The 17,393-nt window shown below is 34.2% G+C and overlaps 1 protein-coding gene across 3 annotated transcripts in view; it reads right to left on the bottom strand.

Moving 5' to 3' along the window:
• The window catches only part of sfl (N-deacetylase and N-sulfotransferase sfl), a 176,722-nt gene that overhangs the window by 58,232 nt on the left and 101,097 nt on the right, over positions 1–17,393 (bottom strand). For all 3 annotated transcript variants that reach the window (XM_077444023.1, XM_077444021.1, XM_077444022.1), the window contains one exon: positions 7,006–7,114. The gene's annotated coding sequence lies outside the window, so the exon portion shown is untranslated. The remainder of the gene's footprint in view (positions 1–7,005; positions 7,115–17,393) is intronic.

Below are 17,393 nucleotides of genomic sequence, written 5' to 3'. Positions count from 1 at the left end.
ACTTTGACGTGAATAAAATTGTAATTTTGTAATAATGTTTCACAAGGGAACGAAATAGCACCAGAGATTCTATTCTTACCACAAGATATGCATTACGCCGAAAACAACAATTTAAATATAATACACACATATTTTTTTTATTTTTTTTTTATTGTTACAAATCAATATACACTCGTCATTACAGATTTGCTCCAATGCGACGGGTGTACGTTAACGAAAAACAGAATACATAAACAATCAGAAATACAGTAATACATATACAATCAGAATATATAGCATATAACAATTAATCAGAAATAATAATCATAGAGACATCTATGGATTATTTTTAGATATTTTTTTTGTGTACAATTTTTATACATATAATAAATACGAAATTATAGAGATATCTATAGATTTCAGGTTACTGTGTATAATTATTACAAATTATACACAGGCAGATTTTGTGACAACAGGAATAGATCTAATACCAATTTTCAGGAACCGTTTCAGCAAATATCAGATAAAATTGGTAAACTCTGATAGAGAAACGATCGATTTGGAGTCACAAAACCCCCAAATCTAACCAGCAAATGGCGAGGACTCGAACCTTTGACCTCAGTGGTGCTAAATATATACGCTACCACTAAGCCAAACTGCTGGCTTTTGTGGAGATTTCATTTTTTTAATAACTTCATTGTCACACGTTTTTGTAGATATCTGTAGTGCTGCTGGTCAGACCTGGATATTTGTGATCCCAGGTCAAACGTTTCCTATCAGGGTTTGCCGATTTTCTCTGGTTTCATTTTTGAAATGGTTCCCGATTAAAAATTGGCTAAAAATTCTTCCTACCTACTATGTCACCACTATTTGAGTATGATTAATGTATAATAAAATTTATGTACAATTCGTAAATGTCTCGTAATTCAGCGACTTGTATAATAAAAATTCCGTATTGTTTGTAATTCGCCAGGAAGGCGCATTGGGGTTTACCTGTAAGGCCTTCCTGGTATAAAATGTAATAAAAATAAAATAAAATAAATATATGAAGTCAAACTGCAGTGAATAATTTTGTTAAATCATAGATCGTATTGTAACGTTACATAGAGAGACGCCCCGTAGACCGGTGACGTCATGGTGACGCCGACCAATGGTGGAGTCGGGCGTTGCGGCCAATGGCTGCACCCGACTCCTTGACCAATGATAATACGTGTATGCGCTGAGCGCTCTATGATATAAGAATGGTACGCTCTCGATCGGGGGTATTCGGATCCTGACCTCCACCGGACGAGCAGCAATAAAGACTTGGAACCTGCCTGCGTGTTTTCTTGTACCTCGACCTGACTCCACTTACCTTTGAATACTCTTCAGTATTGTTCTAGGAAGTCTTAGGACCGCCCACATCATGCTTTGTATTGACATGTAAAGTAACATCGGAAAAATTCTTACCTAGTGATGAAAAACGCCTGTCTAATCTACCGCAGTCATCGTAACCAAATTTTCCGGAATCCACAGGTTGGAACGACCGATCTACCCGTAGAAATTAACACTACAATAGAAAAGTGCTTATCTACAATCTGCGCCGTGTTATTATAAATTTTATTCCAAAGCAGGCGTAGTACACAACAATGATTATAATAGTGTAGCTTGCGTAAGTGAAAATTAATATAGTTAGGGTTTTTCGAGGGGGGGGGTGCTTTTGGCGTCGCGTTGGGTATGATTATGCCCATATCTAGTCGGGTTATGGCCTCTCCCCATGCAAGCTAGCCGGCCAATTTCATTTTTATGGCGCAATTAATAAACTCGGAATCGCTCACTCGGAATCTGCCGTATTCTTGGAACTTGGACCATTCGCTTTAAGGGGGGGGGGGGGTGGTTTCGACAACCCTCCCCCCACAAATTACCGCGTCAATTAATCCCCCTTGTTTGCAGATATGGATTTTTATTTTGCGCGTTACGTCATCGCAGATTTTAAATTTATGTATTCTGTTAAAATGTATCGATCGTGCGTGTAAACTATGCTGTGCTTTTGTGCCGTTGAATTATTAAATGCTACATTTTTCGCCGTGTTAAATTCAGCTAATGTGTTTTGTATGTTTTTATTATTGAAGCGATAACTATACAGACTAAGGCTAGGAATCGGGGCAGAAGTTTTGCTATTGTTATTTTCGTAGAAAGACCATTTATTTATAAGCTTTTTTGCTCTCTTGCTATGAAACTGTTGGAACGGTCTATTTTTATTTGCAATCGCCCTTTTTGTTTAGATTTAAATAGTACACAATTGATTAATACAATTTTTTATTTATTATTAGTTGCTTAATCAATTAAGCATTGATCTGAATTAGTAATGGAGCTCGCCATTTTAAATATAAAACTAAAATTTTCACTCGAATTAAGAAATGAAAATGTTATTATATCCTTGTTAAAACGGAAGAAATTGTCAAAGGTGGAACCGAGCAAAGCCGGGTACCACCACTAGTAGATTATAAATTTAAAATCATATTCAAATAGTGGTGACATGGTGGGTAGGATGTTTCTGCCAATTTGATGAGGAACCGTTTCAATAATGAAATCAAATAAATTTGCAAACTAATATATTAATAAGAAATAGCACACGTATTAAATAATAGGAAACGATCGACTTGCAGTCACAAACATCCCAGTTTGACCAGCAGTACTACAGAAATACTTCTATAGTAATTCTGCAAACACCGAGCTATACTGCGGGCTAATGTTGGTATGTTCGTTTATTAAAAAACAAATCAAGTTTTATACATAATATTAGAATTCATGTTTCCTAACTGGATGACTTCGCCGTGCGCCCACCGATGGGCGCTTGAGCTAGGTTCGAAATAGTCACGCGCTCATCTCTACAGAAACTTAAGCTACATCTTAAATTAAGCTGAAATTAATTTTGATTTATAATACGACATATATAAATAGTTTTTAAAACTTTGAAAAAATGTGTATATTTTTTCAACTCCGAATAAATTCCTTTCAAACCAGGAATCAAACCCGGTATCTCTAGTTGGTTAACATTAACGCAACCACCGAACTGGATAAGCAGTTTTTTTAAACAAATGGAGATACTTTGGTGACAGATGAATCGAAAAAGTGGTTACGAAAAAATTGCACGCCTCCTCCCCCACTCCCATCGTTATTTTTTCTTCATGCTGCAGCATAGACTAGTGGTTAGCATAAAATGCTTTCGAACGACGTGGTCACGGGTTCGAGTCCCACTGATTGCTGCTGGCCAGGCCCTGGTTTGTGACTCCAAGTCGATCGTGTCCTCTCAGAGTTTTCCAATTTATCTGATTTTAATTGAAACGATTCCTGCAAAATTGGAATCCCTGTCCATCTTTCTCGCAAAAATTTGAGTTATTCAAGATTTCGATTTTTCGCTGGTTTGCATAAATTCTGGAGCGATCCGTAAGACAAGTGTGTATGATTGATTGAATAAAAAAAATCCCGACTTCAACTTCTTTCATTTAAATCTGGCATACCCTTTTAATGTTATATTTCGGCTTAGTTTTCTGGATTCAAACACTTACAAGTGCAATTCGGATCAATACTTCGTGGAATGTTGACAGGTCAACCATTTATAACTACTTCCTTTTTCTGCTTCAGCTTTTTTTCTTTTTCTACTACATTTTCTGAAGATACGTATATATGTATGTACATATGTATGTCTTTAGGACGAAAACATTCCTGATTCAAATAAGACTTGATTTGTGAGCTTTTAACTGCTATTGAAGTCGAAAGTTTTCAATTATTGAATTATTTACTTGTGGACTGCTTTAGTCAGCACGTCTTTAATCTTTCGCGCCTGACAAACAATATTCGTTATGTAAATTTTAAACATTTCTAACCAAAAAATCTTATATATGTATGTATATCTTACATATCCTCGGAAACTAGTCTTATCTTGGGGTGCCGGTATTAAATAGAAATTAGCTCAAAATATATTTCAGAAACGGTTTTATACATTTTACTAAAGCATATCGCACTCCTGTCACAACTACGTATTAAACATAGAACAAAGGTTAAAATCCACTGATACTTCATATACAAACATATAGCTGAAAGATTATACGAGGGAGAAAGTGAGCTCGACGGTGGAATTTTAACCGCAAATCTTCAGGTTCAATGCCTTCAGCGCGAAATGCACGAAACAAACAACAAACAAGTTAATCAAATATTAATCGCACTTATACGTAGACAGATGGAGAGTGAAAGCGGAACCGCATTCTTCGCATACTTCCCAATCTTCCGGCATTAACCCCAGTGATTGGATAATGAAAGTATGGGATCGATAAGAGACAATACGGGCGATGGGGTAGGTGGATGACACCCTCGAGACATGATAAAAAAGGGTTCTCGGAGTGTGAACAACACGCAACATTCATTTTAATCAGAGAATCAATTTACAAACGTACATATGTTTGATCGTTTTATGTAGAAATATACAAACATATGTATGTATGGAGTTATAATGCCGCATAAAATAGAAAAATCCGAACCAAAAATTGTATTATTATGCTACCACATTTATTCAATGGAGACTAAATTGTGTGTAGTTAGTTACTCACTACGATTCTAATCCAGACCTTATCGTATAAATGAGGACTCTAACAGCATAACCAATTTAAACCTCAATCTTATCGATTTTGATAGTGTACATTAATACACACCAAAACAGATATGAGTTTATTCAAAATTTACTATCATATACATATGTATAAAATAGGTAAATACTTACTAGGGATTCCAAAAATAATGACATTTGTCACTACCGATATTACCGAAAAAATTACTCCCATTACCGGTGATTCCGATTTTTCCCTGGTATTGATTTATTTAAACAATTCTTTTTATTACACCAAATTCCTTCTTTTTAAAACAGCGCGAATGCAAAAAAAAAAATGTTTGTGCATAAAGGATAGTTTTAGCTCGTAAATATTATATACAAATGTATTAAATAATTGTCAAATTAAAAAAGATATTATCCAAAAAAATTGAACGGCGACGAGGCTTCTCATTGAACAGTTAGTTTTAAATAAATATATGTATTTGAAAATAGTCTCGGGTATAAGTATGCTATGTTTGGCATACTTTATCTTTGATTTTAAATTTATGATACACTTAGCGGCTCCTTTGAATAGCAGATCAAAAAGTTTGTTGACACATTCTTCGACCAATCCATACAAACCAGCCGAAACAACGTTTTCTTCAAAATTCAACCAACATAAAACACAGGACCTAGTAAATTGCTATTTATTAGATACTACAGGTAGTCTATTTTGTACTACTTGCAGTATTGGAGGTCAAATTTTGACTAAAAACCGGTAGAAACGGTTTCGATATTACCGGTATACGAATCCAAGTGTTTAAATTTTGTAGAATTGTTATCAACAATCCTATTTATGTACATATTGATTTTAGCTTTCAATTCATATCACTACCAATTCATATCACTAACTATTGGTTATATTGAATTACATATTTATAAAATTGATTTCAGGCAAAGTATCGAGCAAATTCAAAGACGCACATATTTTCTTCCAACATACAAATCAGATCAAAAATAAAATTTCAACAAAAAAAAAAATACACCGTAATATTAGAAGAGCCAAAATATATCAACTAATCAAGAAGTCTAAGATCAAAAAAATCAAAATGTAGAAGTCTTATTACAAGTGAATAAGCGTTAAGCGTGAATAGACACAGCCCTAGTATGAATAGACACGTTTTCACCATTTTGATCCTCTTTGTTTCGATCCTCCTAGTTTTGAATGTCTCCTAAAATTACGCATCCATGTGGGTTAGCCACTAGTGAGTTTAAGTTTGCGAAAAATATACAACAAAACATTTGACATAGACGGAGTACTTGAAACGATTCCAAAATAAAGCCTACCACGTCAACGTAAATTTTCATATTGGATAGTAAGCTCATAAAGCTGGCAGGAAAGCACATAAAACAAACTGTATGTACATAAAATATATAATAAAATACGTATACGGGCATAGTAGGTACACACGGTAAACTGATCACGTGCACGAGGAAAAAAAATAAACAAGGAAATTGTTGTTTGTATATCAGAATCTCCTCATAAATGCACAATACTGGGGCGGGTGGGAAAGGGTAGCAAACAAAACGTATAAGGGAAGCGATAACAGCTTTGTCGGTAAAAACGTACACCCTGATAACAATACGTCACGCGTCGGATCGAGGCCCTTTTTGAATACAGACGTTTATGTATAAAAATATACACCTACATATACATATATACATTTTATGATTAAGCTCATAACACGTTCCGTTGCGAGCGAAGCAATTCCTCTAACGTATGGAGGTGGGTTGAGAAAAGCTGACCCGACGATGTTAGTGTGTGTGTATGTTCCGCAAAGTGCTGAGATATCAGCTTCACTGTTGTTATGAATGGATACTACGTTATAATAATCTGTTAACAAGTATGCCTTTTATGCTACCGAGTACAATAGGGCACGTTGATTATACTTTCACATATTGGTATAGAAAGGTTGTAAATGGGTCAACGATTGAAATTTAATCACCATGTAGGAAATTCGTGCTATTACCGAATTATCGTCATGCCAAAATATATTCGTATAAGTCCCAAGAAGTAAAATATCAATATATGCAATTTCAGTCACATTTAGCCTTAAGCGAGAAATTGAATTAAATCGTCGACCTAAATTTCTTCAAAGTTCTCATCCTCCAGGGGATCCTCCATGCGTGGGTTTCAAGATTTCTATGTAAACTCGGGTATCTTTTTATTGTGTATCTTTTTTACGCAGTTTTGAAGTTATGCGCTTTGTATTTAAAAAAAAAGGTTTTTAAAAACAAGCTTTTATTAGTGTTAAGTAAAAATATAATAAACAATTAATATCTGATAAAATGAGTGGGGGGGCGGAAAGTCAAACAGTTACTAGCCATTGGCAGTGAATGAGCTGTCTCCAAAAAATTTTAAATTTTCTAAATCTAGATTGAAGAGTAGTGTGTTATACCTGTCTGTTTCAAATTTAAGATGGTCATCCACGTAGAAATTTGTGTTAACGAATTAGCAGACTCTGGTAGTTTGACCCTCGAAGCAGTTTCCAGAGACCAGCAACTTGTCTGCCAAAAAAATAAAGCACAGACGATTTCAGATATTTATTTATTTATTTATTAGTTACTAAAAAATAAATCGGACATTATAACAAAAATATTTATTAACAATAAATTAGCGTTTTTTTCTCACATAAATATAGCGATGTTTTCCAGCATTGATCGAAAAAAGCCTAAAGAAAGCTCTAACTCCCTCCAAAACTGTCAACAATATAAGTTACCATAACCAAATTCAGTGGTTCAAATTTTAAATTCAAAACTTCAAATTTACATATTAACAAACAAAGTAATTTTATATACATATGTACATACATGTGTATGAAAGAAAGACGAGAAAATTAAAAAGACGTACGAAATTAAGGTAGAGTTTTGCCAGTAATGACGTATGGAATCGTAAATATCAATTCGTTCAAAACAATCAAAGAAATATAGAACGCAGTAACGAATATATATAGAAAACGGAATACGCAAGTGAGAACTACGACATGGTTAGTTGACATAATGTAGAGAGTAATGACTAAAGGCCGGGCCCAGAGCGCGCCGTTCATTGTTCAAATGTTGTAAATGCATTGTTAAAGGTTTGCCGAACCTTTTTTACAAAGCATTTACAACAATTGAACAATGAGCGGCGCGCTTTGGGTCCGTACTCTAGTAATGACTAAAGGACGGAGGTCCAGCGTGCTTTTTCCAGGAAACAGGGCATTTTGGGTCTATTTTCCAGGAAACAGTGCAAACTACAAAGTTAGAGAACATAAAAAAAGGTTCATCATAAAAATGAACAATGGAACAATGAACGGCGCAAAGTGGGTCCGCTCTTTAAATGACTTGAGATTGAAATGACGATGGGCGGGTCACTTAGCTAGAAGAGTAGATATATGAAAGAAGTGCTCGAATAAAACCCGAGAGAATGTAAAAGGTTGCAAGGAAGGCCACACATGAGACGGGTAGAAAAATGTGTGATTGGATGAGAGTTTTCCAAAATAGAGACGAATAGAAACGTGTTGAAGAGGCCTTTATCTAGCAGTAGATGGCGAATGGCAGTAAATTATGATGATGATATATGCACATACAGTAACGGTCATTGAAAAAGTGTCCACTTTCAAATTGCGGTAAATGCAAGTATACTTTTTTTTGGGGGCTAGAGATTTATGCAAAGCCCTTTTATTTTATGAATATGATCCTTTGCTTTTATTTAAGTCAGCTTAGCCGTGACTTTCGGCTCATTCTCATCGTCCCCGTGATGTTTATTAAAATTATGCCATGCCAAATTATCCTAAACTGACCGCGGCACAAAAAACTAAAAAGTTCGGCTTTGGCTTTCAAACACGTCAGCTCCCTATCTATAGCTTGTCAGTTTGGATGCAACAAGACATCAGTGCTCAAATATATCAAGATGAAATCAAATCCTACATCTCCAGAACGAAAAAAACGTCCAGGAAGACCGAAAAAGACCACAATTGCTGAAGATCAACTTTTGAAGTGTCCCTGTCTTCAGAACGCTTCAAAACTATCGTCGATATCAAATCGGAGTTTATAGCGGCTAGTGGTTCTGAAATAAGTCTAGCAATAACGTGACATCACCTTCGTGAATGGGGTTTTTTTGCAAGAAGACCAACAACAAATCCATTTCTCACCAAAAAAATGCGTATGTAAAAGATATGTAAAATAAAAAAATTGAATGAATTTCATTCAAAGACTGATACTGTATAGTGCGTTATATAAATTAATAAAAAAAATGTAATAAATATACGAGGGTTTTATTTTGAAGCGAATTTTGTGATGAGGGAAGCAAGAAATACATTGGCAGAATGGACGTGTCGTTAAATTGGGGGGTCGGATAAACGAAAGTTTACCGTAATCGGTCGGTTGGTGATTTATTGCGAAAAGCGTTTTCTTTTTTTGCCAAATTTTAACGTTCCTGCGTTAGCAACAGGCGAATAAATCTCGAAGAGACCAAAGTTCGGTCCAGATACACCAGCAAATAGAAAGAAGTAAGCAGAGCAAGGTTAAGCCGCTACACACCGCGCCGTCGTCAATAACGAGATAAACTGCTGGGGTTTTCTTTTTTTTCTTTTTATTTTCTCCTTCACATTGAAAGGAATATATTTTCGTAGACTTTGCATTTGAATCGGAGTCTTTTCGGCCTGGACGAGAAAGCCACGACGGGTGAAAAAGAATATATGAAAGTAAATGGATACTGGACCATTGCGGGATGAAGATTTATCCGAAGGCCTTAAATAATACCGAAGTCCAAAGAAGGACAGGACGTATAAAAAGGATTAAACATATCCACATGACGCACGGGAAAGCTTCCGGTTTTTCCTTCGACGGTGACACAAAAGTGATAAGAAAAGTTCAAGAGATTAATCGAAACATGAAGGAAACATCTGTAAATATTACTACATCGTGTCTTATAAATAGAGTACATGACATTTATTTATATGTACATTACTCATTTTGTCATAAATTTGATAAGTTTTCATACGCACGTTACACATTGTTAAAAAGACAAAATAAACACGGTCTATTCATTAATTTTTGATGTTGAAACGACACACGTCTATTTCTTCTATACATCTACATATTTCTTGCTTATATGTAATATTATTATATTCAGTTAATTATAGTTTGAACCCTTACAGGTCAAATATATTTTCCCCCAATATACATACCACATATCATATGATATAAGTCGTTATATTCAAAAGTGGCATCTAAGAAAGTACAATTTTCAGTTCCAAAAACACTATTACTGTTTGACTTAATCCACAAATTGTAATCATTTATTTTAATTCGATATGACCAGAATCTCGGAAAAACAGAATAAACGTATTACAGGCCAACAGTATTTTTAAATGCTGTTAAACGTAAAACAGTATATTTGATATTTTGTGAAATATCCACTTTCACTCATTGTTTCATATCCTTATTTCTCTAAAATATAAGTTTCTACCATTTCGGATATATTGATCACTATAAATATGCTCACCTACATACTCTGTAAAAATGTGTTTATTAAAAGAATTTATCCATAGATGTCGCTATGGTAATGTATAAAAATATAATTGAATTTGTATTTAAAATGTTTGGAATTGTTAGTTTTTATAAAAATGGGTTTAGCTGTAATGAAATAAAATAAAAAATAAGATCTTGCAGATAAAATTGATGATAAAAATCTTGCAGAAACAACATTTAAAATAAAAAAAAGTGTAAGCATTACACATGTATGAGACATAAACCATCTTTCACACAAATAAATATAAATACACGCTATCAAACCGATTTGATCGAAAAAGTTCAATGCAAAGAAAACGATAAATCATCTTAAATTTTATTTGCAATAAATTTTTCGTCAAACTATTTCCATCCATTGAAATCATATTTCGTTTGTCTGAGTCCAACGCCAACAAGCAGAAAAACCAGACTAAATAAAATCGCGATAAAATATAAATTACAATAAAACCAAATCCTAATAGCGAACCGAGTCATCGTATATAATTTCATGACAAAACAAATCGTGAGGTAAATTCAAAATCGCACTAAAATCACAACGCTCCTTTTACGACCTTCTCATAATCATTAAAGGCGTTTAGGATTCAGAAGATAAATTCGCCGTCAGTTATTTGACATCATCGTCCATCGACAGTTTGTATAACAATGTATCGCATTACAGACAAATAATGAAACACCATCCGAAACGATCGGAAATTGGGGAAGAACGAACGAGCACAAGCAAATAAAATTCAGCAATAAAACTAAAAACACGAAACGACGATTGGAATTCTACAAAACACTCGAACCGACAGGCGATCGAAAAATATTCGAAGAACGCACCAACTTGTATACACGTATTGTATACGTATATATATATACATATATGTATGTATAGTACGTGTGAAGACGGTTCACATCGAAAGGCAAACGACCGGAATACGACAGTGGATGAATGCATCCGCATACTTCCTGCATACTGCACCCGAGTTCCTAGCTGCATTCCCATACAAATCGTCACACAATCATTCCCGACGACACCGAGCCAGACGAAAACAACCGGCTCCAATCTGCACTTATATATACGTATGTATGTACACGTATGCATGTTGATTAACCTTTTCCACTCTCGAAACTCCCCTGATACGCAATCACTCCCTGTTGGCACTGGGTCGTGTGTCTACATATAATACATACATACATTCGCTATTCCGCTAATTGGAATATGACGTAAATTTTCAAGCATTTCCCACGGCAATTGAACCGATTTTAATAGTAGCGAAATGATATGATCGTTAGTATAGTGAATTAAAATAAATTATTAAAAAATGTAATTTTTTATTGAAATAAAATAAAAAAATATATTTATTTATTAAAATATAAACAGGCCTCAGATGTAGAAATTCATAAAAATAACATCTGAGCCCAATTATAGATTTTTACAAAATACATAATATATCTAGTATATGGGTCTACGTGACGAGCCAGAATGTTAAATTACAGAAAACACAAATATCGGAAGGCAAAGATCGAAAATCGAAAGATCTTAAGTCGAAAGATAAAAAAAAGGGTGCATGGTAAGCAGTACATACTCACTTAATTTGCGCGAGCAGGGTACAACAGGAACAAGAGGAACAGACTTTTCCTCCCGTATTCTGCGCGCGCACATTAATACGGGAGGAATAGCCTGTTCCTCTTGTTCCTGTTGTATCCTGCTCGCGCAAATTAAGTGAGTATGTACGTGAGTATGTCAGCATCATTTTTATCGTTAAAAGTGGTTTTTTCGCAGGTCTCCGAGCGTAAAGTCCTGCTTCTCGAAGTCGATTTTTATAATTTGGGCACATATTTTGATCGAAAATTCACTGGAGAGGTCTCTTCTTATCTCTACAGCAGTTTTAAATCGCTGCTGTAAAGATAAACGATGACATTCTGAGAGTTTTGATAGATTCCATGCCTAGTAGAATAAAAGCTGTGATAAAAGCAAAAGGAGCCGCAACCAAATATTAATTTATTTTTTATTAATTTGTTAATAGTTTATATGACTGAAATAAAATGAAAAATGTACATTTAAACTGTTATTTTAATCCCAAATATCATTCTTGCGCGACACCGACACACTGTCGTTGAAACCAATCAGCCATAAAACTTTTCTCGCCCCCTTTCTGCAATATATTTTTAACACTTCTCTTTTTTAAATAGTGCACTATGATATTATCTACTATTTTAACGACTTTGTGTGTTGGTTTCAAACATTTAAAGCTGAAATTTTACGCATAATCTCCTTGTTCCACTTTCCATTTTCGTGACTGTATGTATGTACATATATCAACTGAAAATAATTCAATATATGAGCTGTTATATTTGAAAGTGGCGGAAATCCAATTTTCAGTTCCAAAAACACTATTTCTGTTTGCCGTAATGCACAAATCGTTATCACTACTTTTAATTCGATATGTCCAGAATCTTGGAAAAGCAAAATAAACGTACTATCATTAGGTTCTTGCTGAAATTACCACAATGGTCCAAAGCTATAGTTTAATAAATAAATTATTAATTAAATAATACATATCTGGTGGCATTCGATGTAAATTTGTGGTTGTAAAAACGATCAAAACGCGAAGCTAAGTTGTTCCAAATACCATATATCGATCGGTAATATAGTTTTGTAAAGTGTGTATACCAATCACATAGAACTTGTCAATTTCATGTCACAATTTTGGTAAGGATTGTAAATAGGTTTTTGAGCTCTTTTTCCTATTATGCTGTAGATTAAAATTAGAATAATATAATACGATGATTACTAACCGAATTAAATTAAATTTTAAAATAGAAAATGATCAGTAGATTAGCAGCTATTAAAATAGATATAAGATGTATTGTGAACATAATTTCGTAATAATAAAAAGCATTTAAAAAATGTCACAATTTTGGAGACGGTCTGTATCTGCCAAAATTTTTATCACTTCTTAATTTTAAATTAAAAGAGGAACGCACTTAAGACAAAATAAAGTAAAAATGTCTGGTGCAATATGATATACTCGAATGCCTGATGCCTGATTACAAAGTGAATTGAAATCGAATTTTTACTAATAAACACCAAATAATATGATTATCAATTCAGTATGAATTATAAAAATCGGCCAATTGGACAACTTACGATTCAATTCAGATTAACTTTTATCATTCTAAAACATTTCATCGTTCTAACACTTTCATCTTTCTTAAACATCAGCATAGACTAGTAGTTAGCATATAATGCTTTCGAAAATAGTGGACAAATTCAAGGTTTTTTAAATCACGCGATTTTTCAATATCTTAGTGTTGTTCGGTGGATGTCTCAAAATCCGTCAATTTCCTGTTCAAAATGAATATTGAAATCTATAGTCAGGTATTTTATCTTTCATTTGTAGTACTTTTCAGCATTCAAATCTCTCCAAGTAGTCGTCCAGTTCAAATCATAAGTCAAAACTACGTATTTTCACTTGGGATTTTTTCACACTGTTAATACTATTTTATATCGAGTATTTTCTATTGAAACAAGTTTATTGGGATAGTGTTCTGGCCACACTATTTTTTATTTTCGTTCAAAGGGGTTAATTGGAAGTGCGCTGCATTTTAAATCGGTAAAATTGCGAGCTAAAAACTCATATCTCGTCTCTAAGCCATTTTTAGTGTCGAACAGTGTAATTAGTACATGATGTTTTACACCCGATAGACATACATATACAAACATTATGTACAAAATATAATATGTATATAGTTTCATATTTCAAAATTATTTTAGCACATTCACCGCAGGTTAATCAATGTTTACTCATTTTCAGCGCAAATTTCCATCATCTGACAGATTAAATCACACCGGTGCAGTTCGGAATTATGCGAATTAATATAATCGCCGGTTAAAACTCTCGTTGTGAGTAAATCGGATCACTCACGTCGTTCACAATATAAAGCCACCCGCACACAAACGGCCGTTATTCAGAGCATCGACGGTGGCTGTTGTTGTTGTTGTTGTTGTTGCACGAGCGATTATCCTAATTTAATATATACGACACGGGCAGATGGTGTTTCAACGTTTCCACTTCGGGATATACGAGCTGATAAATTTACCGGATAATGTGACCGGCCGCATCCGTGTTACTAGTACTATACTGACGCATGGCTCGGCAGACAGCGGCGCACGAGCCGCATGCGGCGTTTTGCTTATATTATTACTAGTGAGTGTCGCAATGACCGATATATCACGGATGCATTATTGAACTGAGTTATCGGCATTATTGGGTTAATAATGTTCGCATATATATTCAGAGCACTAATACAGAGTGCCGCATATATGTACATATGTAGAAAGCTGGTGTGAATCATTAACTGTCGATTGGTATTTTTTGTCTTTCAGTATTTTGTATTTTATTTATGAATACATGCATGAAACAAATATAAGGTACGCATTTGATGCAGCGGATTTGTCAAATATCAGGCTTCTCCTTAATTTCAAAAAGCACTGCACTGTTAGTAATATGTATGTATATGTTACAATGAAAGCATATTTCAAGTGAAAATATATGTATATTTTCACCAATTCAAGCAGTGAAAATGTATCAAACAATGAATGTACAACGTTTAACTATATACATTTAACCCTAACAACCATTGATGTATAATACACTAGATCCGCCCTCACGTCTTATACTGGTCTCTCTTTTGGCGCATGCACAGTTTCTCTTAGTAGGTAGGTAGGTACCGCTACATCGTAGGGAAAAAAACATTTTTTTTCCCAACTTCCCCGCTAGTTAAACCCCCCGCACCCCTCAGTTAGTGAAGACAAGATCTCCGACCAAAATCACACGCCAGGGCCCATTTATTTGTATTATACATCAATGCTAACAACTCAATCTTAAATGAATAGGGCCAACCCTTACTTAACCTAACCTATCCTAACCCTTAAATAATACCAACCCTAACAATCTAATCTTAAATGAATAAAACCAACCCTGAAAATGTAACTGGTGAAATGATTTCACTGAAACGTCAGTGAAAATATATTTTCACTAGAAATATAATTTCACTGTGACGTATACATTATTAAGTAAAAAATAAGAGCGATATAAATGCAAAATCGCCTTGGAATATTCTGATATTCTCAAGTAAAATGAAAATTGAAAAAAATAATAAGATTTGCGCTACGCTTCATCCAATTTCTCGACTACGTCGACTTCTTGAAATAATCTAATAATAAGATGAAATGACGAGAGGAAACATAAGATGTACGCTATGATTTATCGAACTTCTTGACTTAGTCGATTTCGATAAATGTTTTAATATTTGTAAATCAAATGAAGAGAAAATATTCGTTACGCTTTATTGAACTTCTCAACTAAGCCAATTTCTTGGAACATTATAAAGTACGTATGTATTGTATATTATAAGATACATATTAACAAAAACGATTGAATACTGACAGAAATATTATATTGAACCAATCAAAATATCGCTTTCAAATTCAGGAAAGCTTAAAGATTTCTTTTATTATTTTACATACATATATGGACACGTAAATAGAAAAATGGACAAAAGGCAGACAAACTATAGGTAAATGCTAGAATGTTACCCGAGAGAATGCAAAAGGATAAAAGGGAGAACGCAGGAAAGAGAGTTGCGCAAAATAGAAACGAGTGGAAGCGTATTGAAGAGACTTTCATCCAGAAGCGGATGGTGAATGGCTGTAGATGGAGAGGACGATGATGATATACCAGGAAGGCCTAACAGGTAAACCCCAATGCTCCTTCCTGGTCAATGATAAACAATTAATAGATTAATTTTTACGGAGAATCGTAGACTATAGAGGCATCTATGGATAAATTTGATAATTTTTCATTTTTCATACAAATCAGCGAATTGGAGATGCTGAAAAACTCGAAATTTGCGAGAAATAGGTCAAGATTACCAATTTCCTGGAAATTAAATTAGCAAACTCGATAGGAAAGGATCGACCTGAAATCACATATCCAAGGTCGCAATCACAATCACAATCACCGAGTAGGGATTGAACCTGTAACTAAACACTAATCTACGCTGCTGGTTAAAAATGAACTAAAAAAACCTTATCTGGTAAACAAAATATCTCAAATTGTCGATATTTTGATTTGTTGTAACTTAAGCATGTTGGTTTTTCAGCATTAAACCTTAATAATAGTTTAAATATCAAGAAGTTTATATAAATATAGGGATGATTTTTAAACGAGCCGTATGTGTGGTTGGCCAAACTGCTAGGGATAAAGTGTGTGTGGTATGCATGGGAGAGACCGGATGCGTGTTGCTATGGTCACTTGTTGGAGAACAAGCCGGAGACATGGTTATAATAAATAGATCTGACTGAATCTGCGCTTTTCACTTGGAATCCTTCACATCCGGATCCTATATAAATTACATCAACAATCTAACTTTAAACAAATTCATATTTTGACATAATGGTGAATTAAATTTACAAAGTGTGGAACAAGGAGAGATCGAAAACGGAATAGGTGCCTGAAAAGAATGAAAAAAGTAGTTTTCATCAAAACATGTAACTTAATATCCAATACAGTTGACACATACATATTTCAAATTCATGGAATTAAATGATATAATCAGTGAAAAGAAGCGCACTTAATCATTTAAGCAGATCACTTCTAAAATACACAAAATGGAAAAAAACCCATTAAAAAAATTACACCAGCATCAAAATTAATTCAAGTCGATTAAAAAATTACTTTCACTTGAAAAAGGTAACCGACCCCTATATACCGGCGCACGGTGGTACATCTGTACAAAGCTATCTGCCAAAATTTACGCGCTCGACTTCAACACAAACGATACGCAACAAATCAAACAATTGCCATTGTTTGGAATAAACCTGTCAACGAGCATGAAAAACCCGGAAAATTCGATGAAAATCAGAGTGATAAATCGTCGCTCAACTTGGTTAGCAATGCAAATAGACTGTAAAAATTGTGCAATGTGCGATAATTGCACACACAACCAACTCACACACGATGCATTGTTCTTGAACCATACTAAACCAACCGCATGCATATTTCTAACGTACATAATAAATAAATAAATAAATAATTCATACGATGTAGCGTGTAGTAATCAAGCAAATTTTACCTTCGAACCAAAGTGCCAATGCGTTATTGCTATTCTGAGATGCCTTCTACTTATTTATTGCGAATACACTTGGAAATTTATAATTTTCGTACGATACAACAAGCATTCATTATTTCAGTTAAATATAATATTTAATAAGGCAAACAACCGA

The sequence above is a fragment of the Arctopsyche grandis genome, chromosome 13 (genome assembly GCF_051622035.1).
Source record: "Arctopsyche grandis isolate Sample6627 chromosome 13, ASM5162203v2, whole genome shotgun sequence".
Classification (NCBI taxonomy): domain Eukaryota; kingdom Metazoa; phylum Arthropoda; class Insecta; order Trichoptera; family Hydropsychidae; genus Arctopsyche; species Arctopsyche grandis.
The sequence above is the reverse complement of the archived record's forward strand: the minus strand, read 5'-3'. Positions and strand labels throughout refer to the sequence as shown.